At 41.7% G+C, this 12876-nt stretch overlaps 1 protein-coding gene across 1 annotated transcript in view; it reads left to right on the forward strand.

Annotated features, from left to right (window-relative positions):
- The window catches only part of LOC106569018 (kinesin-like protein KIF26B), a 194873-nt gene that overhangs the window by 23371 nt on the left and 158626 nt on the right, over positions 1-12876 (forward strand). The gene's annotated exons all lie outside the window — the stretch shown is intronic.

The following is a 12876-nucleotide window of genomic DNA, read 5'->3' on the forward strand; positions in this document are numbered from 1 at the left end:
TATTTATTGCTGGGGATTTAACTGCACAGTCAGTGATTTAGATAGAAATCACAAAGAACCTCATATAGCCTCAAGGACTTTTTTAAAACGTCTCATTGTAACAAATGAACTGTGTGATATTTGGCGGATATTCAACATGGAGGCACAAGGCAGTATACCTGGGTGCATGTGAGAGAGAACACCATCTCTATGGCCAGGTTAGATAGGTTTTATTGTTTTGAGCATCAATCTCAGGTCTGTAAATCAAGTGTGATAACCCCAGTGGGATTTTCGGATCATTGTTTAGTAACAGAGGTGGTGTTCATTAACGATGTAAAACCTAAAAGCGCATACTGGCATTTTAACATAACTTTATTGAGTGATGCTCACTTCAGGAAATGTTTTAGTTTTTTCTGGGAGAGGTGGAGGTCTCAAAAGGCCAGTTTTGTATCCCTTCAACAGTGGTGGGATATAGGGAAAATCCAGATTCAACAATTCTGTAAGCAATACACGAGGAATGTCACCAAGGATATCACCAGATCAATGAAAGCCCTAGAGACTGAAATAGTGGAACTCATGACGTTGGTTGAGACCACAGGAGATCGAGGCCACACTCAGGCCCTCAAGAGGAAAAAAGCTGCATTGGCAGACCTGCTGGGTATCAGAGCACAGGGGGCATTGGTGAGAAGTAAGTTTCAGGGAATCTCTGAAATGGATGCCTCATCCACATTTTTCTTTGGTTTAGAGAAAAAGAATGGACAAAGAAAAATTATTCATTGTCTCAAATCAGCTGTTGGACAAGAGCTCACTAGACCTAGTGAAATTAGAAAGAGGGCAGTAGAGTTCTATGCTGAGCTCTACAAGTGTGAGTATAAAGAGGATAAAAAAGTGACACAGCAGTTCCTTGATGGACTCCCACAGGTGGCTGCAGAAGCTCAGGTTGAGCTTGAGCAACCATTGTCTTTGCAGGAGTTATACACTGCATTAAAAGGCATGGAAAATGGAAGGGCACCAGGCATTGATGGGCTTCCCGTTGATTTTTTTACGTCTTTTTGGGCTATGTTGGGAGAGGATTGGCTAGCAGTAGTTAATGATAGTTTAACCGGAGGGTTACTACCAATAAGCTGCAGAAGGGCTGTCCTCACCCTACTGCCCAAAAAGGGTGACCCTAGGGAGGTGAAGAACTGGAGGCCGGTGGCTTTATTGTGCACTGATTATAAGATCCTGTCAAAGGCTTTGTCCAACAGGTTGAGTGAGGTGATGGGGCAGATCATACGGACCAGTCCTACTGTGTTCCTGGCAGGCAGATAGGGGATAACATTTCTCTGATTCGTGATTTTTTGGACGTCTCGAGGGCTATTGGGTTGGATGCTGGTCTAATTTCAATTGATCAGGAAAAGGCATTTGACCGAGTTGAACATCAATATTTATGGCACACTTTGGAGGCGTTTGGGTTCAGCTCTGGTTTTATTGCCATGATAGAGGTGATATATGGTGACATTGAAAGTGTATTGAAAGTCAACGGTGGTTTGAGTGCTCCTTTTAAAGTGTGTAGAGGTATTAGGCAGGGATGTTCTTTGTCGGGAATGTTATATGCCATTGCTATAGAGCCACTACTAAATAGCATTAGAAGTCGCATTGAGGGGGTGTACCTTTCAAAGGATATTCCTCCTATTCGTCTCTCAGCCTATGCTGATGTAGTTGTTTTAGTGAAAAATCAAGCGGAGGTGGATAGTTTGAGTCTAATGGTTGATCGTTTTAGGGGAATATCCTCTGCAAAGGTAAATTGGGAAAAGAGTTGTGCTTTACAGATTGGAGAATGGTCTGGAGGGATCATGGCTTTGCCAGGGGGGCTAGAATGGTGTAAGGGAGGTTTTAAGTATCTTGGAGTGTACCTGGGAGATGAGGGGACTATGGAAAAAAATTGGATTGGGGTGGTTGAAATGGTGGAAGGGAGGATAAGGAAATGGCGTTGGTTGCTATCTCGTATGTCATATAGGGGGCGCACTATTATAGTTAACAATGTGATTGCCTCTGCACTGTGGCATCGGTTGTCAGTTTTAGAACCACCATCTGGCCTTCTGGCTAAGATACAGGCAATAATTGTGGATTTCTTTTGGGATAAATATCACTGGGTTCCACAAAGTGTTTTGTATTTGTCAAAAGAGGAGGGGGGACAAGGTCTTGTACATCTTGCTAGGAGGGCTGCTGCTTTCCGGTTGCAGTTTTTTCAAAGGTTGCTTTATGGACCGGAAAATGTGGTTTGGAGAGGGGTGGCAGGTCTTGTATTACAGCAGGTTGGAGGATTAGGTTTAAAGAAAGCTTTATTTTTGGTTGATAGTAGCCAGATTTCTAGGGAGGGAATACCTCCGTTTTACAGAGGCCTTCTTAGGGTGTGGAGCATAATGAAGGTGTCCAGACGAACTTCAGCGGAGTCAGTGCATTGGCTGTTGGAGGAACCTCTGGTGTATGGGGCAAGACTTGATTGCACAACTGCAGCTGTTCCACATTTTTCCAAGATTCTGGTGAAGGGCAAAATCATCACCTTAAAACAGTTAATGGCCATGGCTGGGCCCGCCTTAATGGATGGAAGACGGGTGGCTGAACATTTGGGGGTGAGGTCGGAAAGGATGGTAGGACAACTGCTGGGAAGCTGCAGGAAGGCTTTGTCAGCAGAAGAGTGGGATATGCTTCATAGCCACAAGAAGAAGGTGCAAGATGAAGACGTCTCATTTCCAAGACTAGGGATTACACCAAATATTCCAGAGTCAGAAAGAAAGGCGATATTACTGGATTTGAGAGGGTTGGAAGAGGTGGGTTTGGATGAGGTGAATGGGAAAGACTTATATAGGGGGTGTGTCAAGGTGTTGAATAAAGATAAATTGAAAACTAGAAAAGACACTCCATGGAGGGTAAAATTGGGCATTGATGACAAGGTAAAGCCAGCATGGAGAGCACTGTACAAGCCACCGTTACAAAAGGGTACTGGTGATATGCAATGGAGGGTTTTGCATGGCATTATTGCAGTTAATGCTTTTGTATCTGTTATTAATTCAGATGTTGGAGATGGATGTCCTTTTTGTAATATAAGAGAAACCATTTTTCACTGTTTTATGGAGTGTGAGAGGATAAAACCTCTCTTGGAGATGCTGGAGTCTTTGTTTAAAGCTGTAGGGGAGATTTTCAATAACACTGTTTTTATTTTGGGGTTTCAATATAGAAAGCAACAGAAAAGAAAATGTCAACTGTTAAATTTTATTTTGGGACAAGCAAAGATGTCAATTTTTCTGAGTAGGAAACATAAGATAGAAACGGGATATGGGCAGGATGTAAGATGTGTTTTTAAAGGATTAGTGAAAATAAGAATAAAAGTGGATTTTGAGTTCTACTCAGCTGTAAAAGATCTCCCATTGTTTGAGGAGAAGTGGGCATACGAAGGAGCGCTTTGTTTTGTAGAGGAGGGGAAACTATTTTTTGTTGGAGAAATAAGTTGAATGTATATGTTCTTTAGTTTTTTAATTAAAAAAAAAAATTTTTTTTTAGGAATTACATTTGGTGTTTCATTTCTGAAAAGACAGTATGTCATTATTTATGTTAACACTTGAGTAGAAAATAAAGGTTTTATAAAAACTCAAACTCTCTCTCTCTCTGTGTCTCTCTCTCTCTCTCTCTCTCTCTCTGTGTCTCTCTCTCTCTCTCTGTCTCTCTCTCTCTCTGTCTCTCTCTCTCTCTGTGTCTCTCTCTCTCTCTGTGTCTCTCTCTCTCTCTCTGTGTCTCTCTCTGTGTCTCTCTCTGTGTCTCTCTCTGTGTCTCTCTCTCTCTCTCTCTCTCTGTCTCTCTCTCTCTCTCTCTCTCTCTCTCTGTCTCTCTCTCTCTCTCTGTGTCTCTCTCTCTCTCTGTGTCTCTCTCTCTCTCTGTGTCTCTCTCTCTCTCTCTGTGTCTCTCTCTCTCTCTCTCTCTCTGTGTCTCTCTCTCTCTGTCTCTCTGTCTCTCTGTCTCTCTCTCTCTGTCTCTCTCTCTGTCTCTCTGTCTCTCTGTCTCTCTGTCTCTCTCTCTCTCTCTCTCTCTCTCTGTGTCTCTCTGTCTCTCTCTGTCTCTCTCTCTCTCTCTCTGTGTCTCTCTCTCTCTCTCTCTCTGTGTGGTGAGTTAGTCAGTACAGGTGTGTGTGTGTTAGTCAGTGCAGCAGGCTGTCTAGCTTTAGGGAGAGGAAGGAAGAATGGAGCACAGTAACAGCTACAGGGGCTGAGTGAAGAGAACACAGACAGGAGAAAGATAGCTAAAGCAGTTCATATGATGCTAACATAGTGTACTGTTGAAGCAGCTAGCTAAGTTCGTATGATGCTGCCATAGTGTACTGTTGAAGCAGCTAGCTAAGTTCGTAAGTGTACTGTTGAAGCAGCTAGCTAAGTTCATATGATGCTGCCATAGTGTACTGTTGAAGCAGCTAGCTAAGTTCATATGATGCTGCCATAGTGTACTGTTGAAGCAGCTACCTAAGTTCATATGATGCTGCCATAGTGTACTGTTGAAGCAGCTAGCTAAGTTCATATGATGCTGCCATAGTGTTCTGTTGAAGCAGCTGGGTTCCATTGGAACCCCGCCCCTTTTGTCCTCAGAACAGTTTCAATTCGTAGGGGCATGGACTCTACAATGTGTCGTAAGCGTTCCACAGGGATGCTGGCCCTTGTTGACTCCAATGCTTCCCATAGTTGTGTAAAGTTAGCTGGATGTCCTTTGGGTGGTGGACCATTCTTGATACATATGTGAAACTGTTGAGCGTGAAAAACCCAGCAGCATTGCAGTTCTTGAAACAAACCTGTGCGTCTGGCGCCAACTAAAAAAAATCCTGTTCAAAGACATTTAAATCTTATGTCTTGCCCATTCACACTCTGAATGGGACATACACAATGTCTCAATTGTCTCAAGGCTTGAAAATCCTTCTTTAACCTGTCTCCTCTCCTTCATGTACACTTATTGATGTGGATTTAACAAGTGACATCAATAAGGGATCATAGCTTTCACCTGGATTCACCTGCTCAGTCTATGTCATGGAAACAATGTTTTGTACACTCAGTGTATATGATGCTGCCATATGACCCACACACAAGACTCGTAGAAGGCAGTAGCTAGGTTCAGATAGGAACACAATAGAAGCGTCTGAGTATGGAGTCTGATCAGCCTCATTGGTTCTGGGATAGTTTTAGTGGAATAGCTTTGTACCTCCCTACTGTATGCTGCCTGAAGGACAAAGGGAAGGAGGGAGAGAATGAGGGCAGAGGTGAAAAACTAATTTGTCACATACGCCGAATACAACCTTACTGTGAAATGCTTACTTACAAGCCCTTAACCAAAAATGCAGTTCAAGAAATTGTTAATAAAATATTTACTAAATATACTCAAGTAATTTTTTTTGAATCAATCAAAAAGTAACACAAGAAATGTACATAACAATAACGAGGCTATATACAGGGGGTACTGGTACCAAGTCACTGTACGGGGGTACAGGTTAGTCAAGGTAATTTGTAAAGTGACTATGCATAGATAATAAACAGCGAGTAGCAGCAGTGTAAAAACAAAAGAGGGAGGGAGGGGAGGGAGGACAAGAAGAGAGTGACGACAGATAAAGAGAAAGCAGCGTGGGAGGTAAAGAATTGAGAGCTGATGGTAGCTAAGACTTATTTTACAGCATTCCTTCTGTTTAATGAGAAACGAGTTAGTTGTAAGAGGACTGGACAGTTTTGAACTATCCTAGAGTTTCAGTCATTTGGAATACCTGGAGTATGTGTCCGTGTGTGTGTGTAGTATTGACCAGCAGTGCAGGGGGATGGAGGTAGTAGAGGAGGATGCCAGAGCCCCTGACACACTCTCTGGCTCTCAGAGAGCATGTTTTATGTGTGCTGTAAGTGCATTCCTGAGATCTATGCACAGGGTTAAGTGACTGTGTGTGTGTGTTTGGGGCGGGGGCGGGGGGTTAACCACATGAGTTGGGGGGCAGTTGAAAGAGCTCAAAGAGAGAGGGTTGGGGGGGGAGCGGGGGGGGTCAACCAGAACAAAGGAAGAAAGGATATGAGAACTGGGGAAGGGGGGAGATATGGAAGTTAAATGGAAGCTGGTTGACATTTGGATGGAAGTTACATGGAAGCTGTTTGACATTTGGATGGAAGTTAAATGGAAGCTGTTTGACATTTGGATGGAAGTTAAATGGAAGCTGTTTGACATTTGGATGGAAGTTAAATGGAAGCTGTTTGACATTTGGATGGAAGTTAAACGGAAGCTGGTTGACATTTGGATGGAAGTTAAATGGAAGCTGGTTGACATTTGGATGGAAGTTAAATGGAAGCTGTTTTACATTTGGATGGAAGTTAAATGGAAGCTGTTTGACATTTGGATGGAAGTTAAATGGAAGCTGTTTGACATTTGGATGGAAGTGAAATGGAAGCTGGTTGACATTTGGATGGAAGTTAAATGGAAGCTGGTTGACATTTGGATGGAAGTTACATGGAAGCTGGTTGACATTTGGATGGAAGTTACATGGAAGCTGGTTGACATTTGGATGGAAGTTAAATGGAAGCTGGTTGACATTTGGATGGAAGTTAAATGGAAGCTGGTTGACATTTGGATGGAAGTTAAATGGAAGCTGTTTGACATTTGCACTGTGCTGGTACCTCATATTTTACACTGAGAAAGGGAGAGGCAGAGAGAGAGCGAGAGAGAGTAACAGCAGTAGAGACAACTGCGTCAGAGACAAAATCAGGTAGAGCTTTTGAATGACTTTTAGAGAAAGAAATATATCTATTTAGATAAACATCTGGGTGGCTGCTTTGTTTCCTTTAATGTAATGCTAATTTCTGCTTCCTTTACCCTCTGGACTGATAAGGTACTGTATATTACTGCTAATGGATTGGCGACTGAATGACACACACACTGACTGACTGACTGACTGACTGACTGACTGACTGACTGACTGACTGACTTGATGTGTTCACTTTTCTGTACCCTTCAACCTCCCCTATCTTCGGAAAGTGTTCAGACCCCTTGACTTTTTCCAAATTTTTATGTTACAGCCTTATTCAAAAATGGATAAAAAAAAAACATTTTCCTCATCATCTACACACAATACCCCATAATGACAAAGCGAAAACAGAATTTTAGAATTGTTTGCAAATGTATTTAAAAAAATACCTTATTTACATAAGTATTCAGACCCTTTGGTATGAAACGCAAAATTGATCTCAGGTGCATTCTGTTTCCATTGATCATCCTTAAGATGTTTCTACAACTTGATTAGAGTTCACCTGTGGTGAATTCCAGTGATTGGACATGATTTGGAAAGGCACACATCTGTCTATATAAGGTTCCACAGTTGACAGTGCATGTCCAAGCCATGAGGTCGAAGGAATTGTCCGTAGAGCTCCGAGACAGGATTTTGTCAAGGCACAGATCTGGGAAAGGGTACCAAAACATGTCTGCAGCATTGAAGGTCCCCAAGAACAGTGGCCTCCATCATTCTTAAATGGAAGAAGTTTGGAACCACCAAGACTATTCCTAGAGCTGGTCGCTCAGCCAAACTGAGCAATCGGGAGAGAAGGGCCTTGGTCAGGGAGTTGACCAAGGAACCCGATGGTCATTCTGACAGAGCTCCAGAGTTCCTCTGTGGAGATGGGAGAACCTTCCAGAAGGACAACCATCTCTGCAGCACTCCACCAATCAGGCCTTGGTAGAGTGGACAGACGGAATCCACTCCTCTGTAAAAGGCACATGACAGTCTGCTTGGAGTTTGGCAAAAAGTACCTAATGGACTCTCAGACCGTGATGAAACCAAAATTGAATTATTTGGAGAAACTCCCCAAATACAGATGTGCCAAGCTTGTAGCATTATACCCAATATATCTCAAGGCTGTAATCGCTGCCAAAGTTTCTTCAACAAAGTACTGAGTAAAGATTCTGAATACTTATGTAAATGTGATATTTCTGTAAAATATGCACAAAAAAAAAATGTTTTTGCTTTGTCATTATGGGGTATTGTGTGTAGATTGATGAGGGGAAAAACATATTTCATCCATTTTTAGAATAAGGCTGTAACAAAATATGGAAAAAGTGAAGGATGTCTGAAAACTTTCAGAATGCACTATATTTGTTAGTGACAGAGACATGGTTGTTGAATTTGTTTATTTTCTTGTGGCCTTAAATTAGTGAGTCCTCGACAAATGTCATCATTATAATTCAACTCTTTATGACAATACATGACATATATCATAAGGTCTTATTTTAGTCCAAACTTTACCCTAATACAGTGGCCTGAAATTCATGGTTTACAAGCCACATCAGGCCTGCAAGTAGGGCTGCAAAATTCAGGTAACTTTCCCAAAATTCCCAGATTTAAAAAAATAATAATAAAAAATACTGGTTGAAGGATTTTCAGGAATCTTCCAACGGGGATTACTGGAACACCTGAGAATTTACCAACCCTACCTGCAAGTCACATTATGCGTGCTTGCAAATTAAGTGTAATTCCTATTAGAATCCAGCCCGAGTTAGGATATCCAAAAGTTGAACTGTTTATTCACCCACAACCTGCATTCATAATGACTGCCAGGGTTCGGAGCAGTGTGAGGAGACTACCTAAGCCATTTAAACTGGAACAACCATTTCAGTAACCAGTGCAACATTTTTTTTGCTAAATGATTGATTTGGATTAGTTTAGAAAAAAATGTATGTTATTTATCTTGGTGTAGCATAAGATTTATCAATCAATCACTCAATGTACATGCAGATAATAAAAACAATTCCCCAAAATCTACCTGCAGTATTATTATTATTTTTTTAAATGTTGCCTTACCCCTTGGCTTTTTTCACATTTTGTTACGTTAGTCTTATTCTAAAATAAATTAAGTTGTTTTTACCCCCTCAATCTACACACAATACCCCATAATGACAAAGCAAAAACCGGTTTCGATTTTTTAGCAAATTTATTTCAAATAGTCAACTGAAATATCACATTTACATAAATATTCAGACTCTTTACTCAGTACTTTGATGAAGCACCTTTGGCAGTGATTGCAACCTTGAGTCTTCTTCGGTATGATGCTACAAGCTTGGCACACCTGTATTTGGGGAGTTTCTCCCATTCTTTTCTGCAGATCCTCTCAAGCTATGTCAGGTTGGATGGGGAGCATCACTGCACTGCTATTTTTAGGTCTCTCCAGAGATGTTTAATCGGGTTCAAGTCTGGGCTCTGGCTGGGGACACTCAAGGACATTCAAAGACTTGTCCCGAAGCCACTCCTGCGTTATCTTGGCTGTGTGCTTAGGGTCGTTGTCCTGTTGGAAGGTGAACCTTCTCCCCAGTCTCTGGAGCAGGTTTTCATCAAGGATCTCTCTGTACTTTGCTCTGTTCATCTTTCCCACGATCCTGACTAGTCTCTCAGTCCCTGCCACTGAAAAACATCCCCACAGCATGATGCTGCCACCACCATGCTTCACCGTAGGGATAGTATTGGCCAGGTGATGAGCAGTGCCTGGTTTTCTCCGGATGTGACGTTTAGCATTCAGGCCAAAGAGTTCAATCTTGCCTTCATCAGACCAGATAATTTTATTTCGCATTGCCTGAGAGTCCTTTAGGTGTCTTTTGGCAAACTCCAAGCGGGCTGCCACGTGCCTTTTACTGAGGAGTGGCTCCCATAAAGGCCTGATTGGTGGAGTGCTACAGAGACTGTTGTCCTTCTGGAAGGTTCTCCGATCTTCAGAGAAGAACTCTGGAGCTCTGTCATAGTGACCATCGGGTTCCTTGGTCACCTCCCTGACCAAGGCCATTCTTCCCCAATTACTCAATTTGGCCGGGCGGCCAGCTGTAGGATGTCTTGGTGGTTCCATACTTCTTCCATATTAGAATGATGGAGAAATGTTTTGGTACCCTTCCCCAGATCTGTGCCTCGACACAATCCTGTCTCGGAGCTCTACGGGAAATTCCTTTGACCTCATGGCTTTGTTTTTGCTCTGACATTCACTGTCAGCTGTGGGACCTTATATAGACAGGTGTGTGCCTTGCCAAATCATGTCCAATCACTTGAATTTACCACAGGTGGACTCCAGTCAAGTTTTAGAAACATCTCAAGGAATATTAATGGAAACAGAATGCACCTGAGCTCAGTTTTAAGTCTCATAGCAAAGGGTCTGAATACTTATGTAAATAAGGTATTTCTGTTCTTATTTTTTTTTATACATTTTGTTTTGCCATTATGGGGTATTGTGTGTAGATTGACGATTTTACTTTTATTTTCATCCATTTTAGAATAAGGCTGTAACGTAACAAAATGTAGAAAAAGTGAAGGTGTCTGAATACATTTCCAAATGCACTGTACATGTACAGTCATGGGTGGTAACTCTAGAATTCACTTGAAAAGGCAAGGCACACTCTGAAATGACATTAGAAATGTGGCTCCGTGTGGAGGTCCTCCAATCAGAACCCCCTACAGGTTCACAATGACTCCATTTCAATAATGACTCCATTTCAATAATGACTGCAAAATCTATTTAAGTCACTGTACTAGGGCAGTACCCGACTAACAAAAATCTTGGTCGACCGAGAGTCATCCTGTTCTTTCCTCCAGTCGATTAGACAGTGTGTTTGAATGAAATCAACTACATTTGACTTAGTTGTGGAAACTACTAGAGATTAAGAAAAGGAAGTTATAGGAGCAAGCATTGCATTAGTATTATGTGTGCCAAACAGTTGCTGTGAACAAAATGAAATATATTAAGCCTTTATTACAGAAGACTAAAAACAGTTGCATGCAATTGTGAATTGCGGTTTATTTATAGTTTAAGCTAATTATTCAAAGCTCCCTTTGCTATTTAATGCTTGATTGCATCTCAGAGCATGCATGTCTCGTAGGCTGTGTGATGGCATGAACGAATGATTGATTGATACAGTAACTTATATATTGAAATATAGGCCTAAGTAAGTTACGGTATTAAGACTAAAGAAGAGTCACTTCTAAGCCTCCAGCTCGATGGTTATACAAGGATACTATACAAAGACCACTAATGATAACAACATGACTTATTATTATAATGATGATGATCATAACAGTAACAGTAAGAAGGAGACCAAGAAAAGAGAGGCTATGTGAGCGAGAGCTACGTGCATATTATGAGTGACAAACAGGTGTTGTTAGATTACAATATCATTGTTCTGCCGGTTTGGAACAGTGTAAACAACACTAAATCATTTATAAGTAATACCAGTCTGTTCTAACAATTATTAATTTTGTAAAGCCTTTATTACAGAATAGCAAAGATTAAAAACAGCCAAATCTGTGAAATTGCTTTACATTTTGCCGTTGCATGAGGCTTGGTGCTCACGGAATCAGTAGGCTGTTAAACAAACACTCAAACAGGCAACAGAAGAAAGATCTGTCTTATTTATGTAGATATATATGGATGATTTATAAAGCCAGGCACACTTAACAGTTAGGATATTGATTATTGACCTAATTAAATTGGGGTTTCCTGTCTCCTCAATTTTCTTAGACAATTAGGCTAAGGCAAGGGCTGTTTCCTTGTTCCTGCTGCTGCTGCCTCCGCCACATTGTTCTCAATCCCAATATGCTGGTTAACTTTGCTATTATGCATAAAGCAACATAGGGAAAGGCAGCAATTCTACGGTGTACTGAAGATTGTGTTTCAGAACCGCGGACAGCGACCTTATCCAACGAGGGAGAAGCATATTTCTTATAAAATAATATTAGATTTATTAGTGCTGCACCATTTTGTTTTTAGATAATTTAACCATATACAATTTCAGTATCACGTGTCTTAAAGTGATGGACTGTGCCATCCCCACGGCCTCCGCAATGGATTAGTCCACTGAGACAGGCGTGAATCAGACATGTCTTGTGCACCATAACATTTTTTTATTAAAATAAGACTAAAGAAATCTCGATCGACCAACAACCTATCGCCCAAACAATCGACCAGCCGACTAAATGGAGTAAGCCCTAAACTGTACTCAGATATGTACGTGTAACAGGTTTCCTCAAACGCTTTTAGTAATGACAGCACATTGGGGTTTACGGTGTATCTCTCCTCCCTTTCTCCTCCCCCCTCCATCCTCCCTCTGTAACAGACAGAAATATTGTTTGCTTTTTATTCGCTCTCAACAAACAAGATCCCTCTCTCACTCTGCTTTGTTCGTTCCGTTCTCCTCCGTTTCCAATCTCTCTGTGAGCGAGTGTGGTTGAAGAATGGCGGGATGGAGGGGAAGGAGAGATTGCCTGTCTATTCTGACCCTAAACCTTTCTCTAATGGGAAACAGGCCCTTGTTAAACTTTTCCAATTACTGGGCGATGATGGTAGAGCGGGGCTCGTTTGATCGGGTCTGAAATGGCTGTTGTTTACTGCTCTCTGTTATCGACCGTGTGGCCTGGACACAGACAGGTGATAGAGGGAATAATTGGGAAGATAAGGAGGGCTCTCTCTTTCTCTCAGCTCCCTAAACCCATCCCTTCTCTTCCAAACTAACCCTCACCACACTGTCCCTATATTAAATAAAGGTGAAATAAAAAAATAGAGAACACTATTTTCGCATATGCCTTTCTACTCCTATCTAGACTTGCTCTACCTGCTCTCTCTCCATTTCTCCCTCTTCCACTCTCCCCCTCTCACTCTTTCTCTCGCGCTCTCAGCTCCCTAAACCCATCCCTTCTCTTCCTAACTAACCCTCACCACACAGTCCCTATAGAGAAAACACTATTTTCTCATATCTCTTTCTACTCCTATCTAGACTTGCTCTACCTGCTCTCTCTCAATTTCTCCCTCTCCCCCTCTTCCACTCTCCCCTCTTTCTCTCTCTCTCTCTCGACAGTGATTTATTGCATCTTGCTCGGTAGGTAATCCA

Source organism: Salmo salar, chromosome 01 (assembly GCF_965601325.2).
Source record: "Salmo salar chromosome 01, fSalSal1, whole genome shotgun sequence".
Classification (NCBI taxonomy): Eukaryota; Metazoa; Chordata; class Actinopteri; order Salmoniformes; family Salmonidae; genus Salmo; species Salmo salar.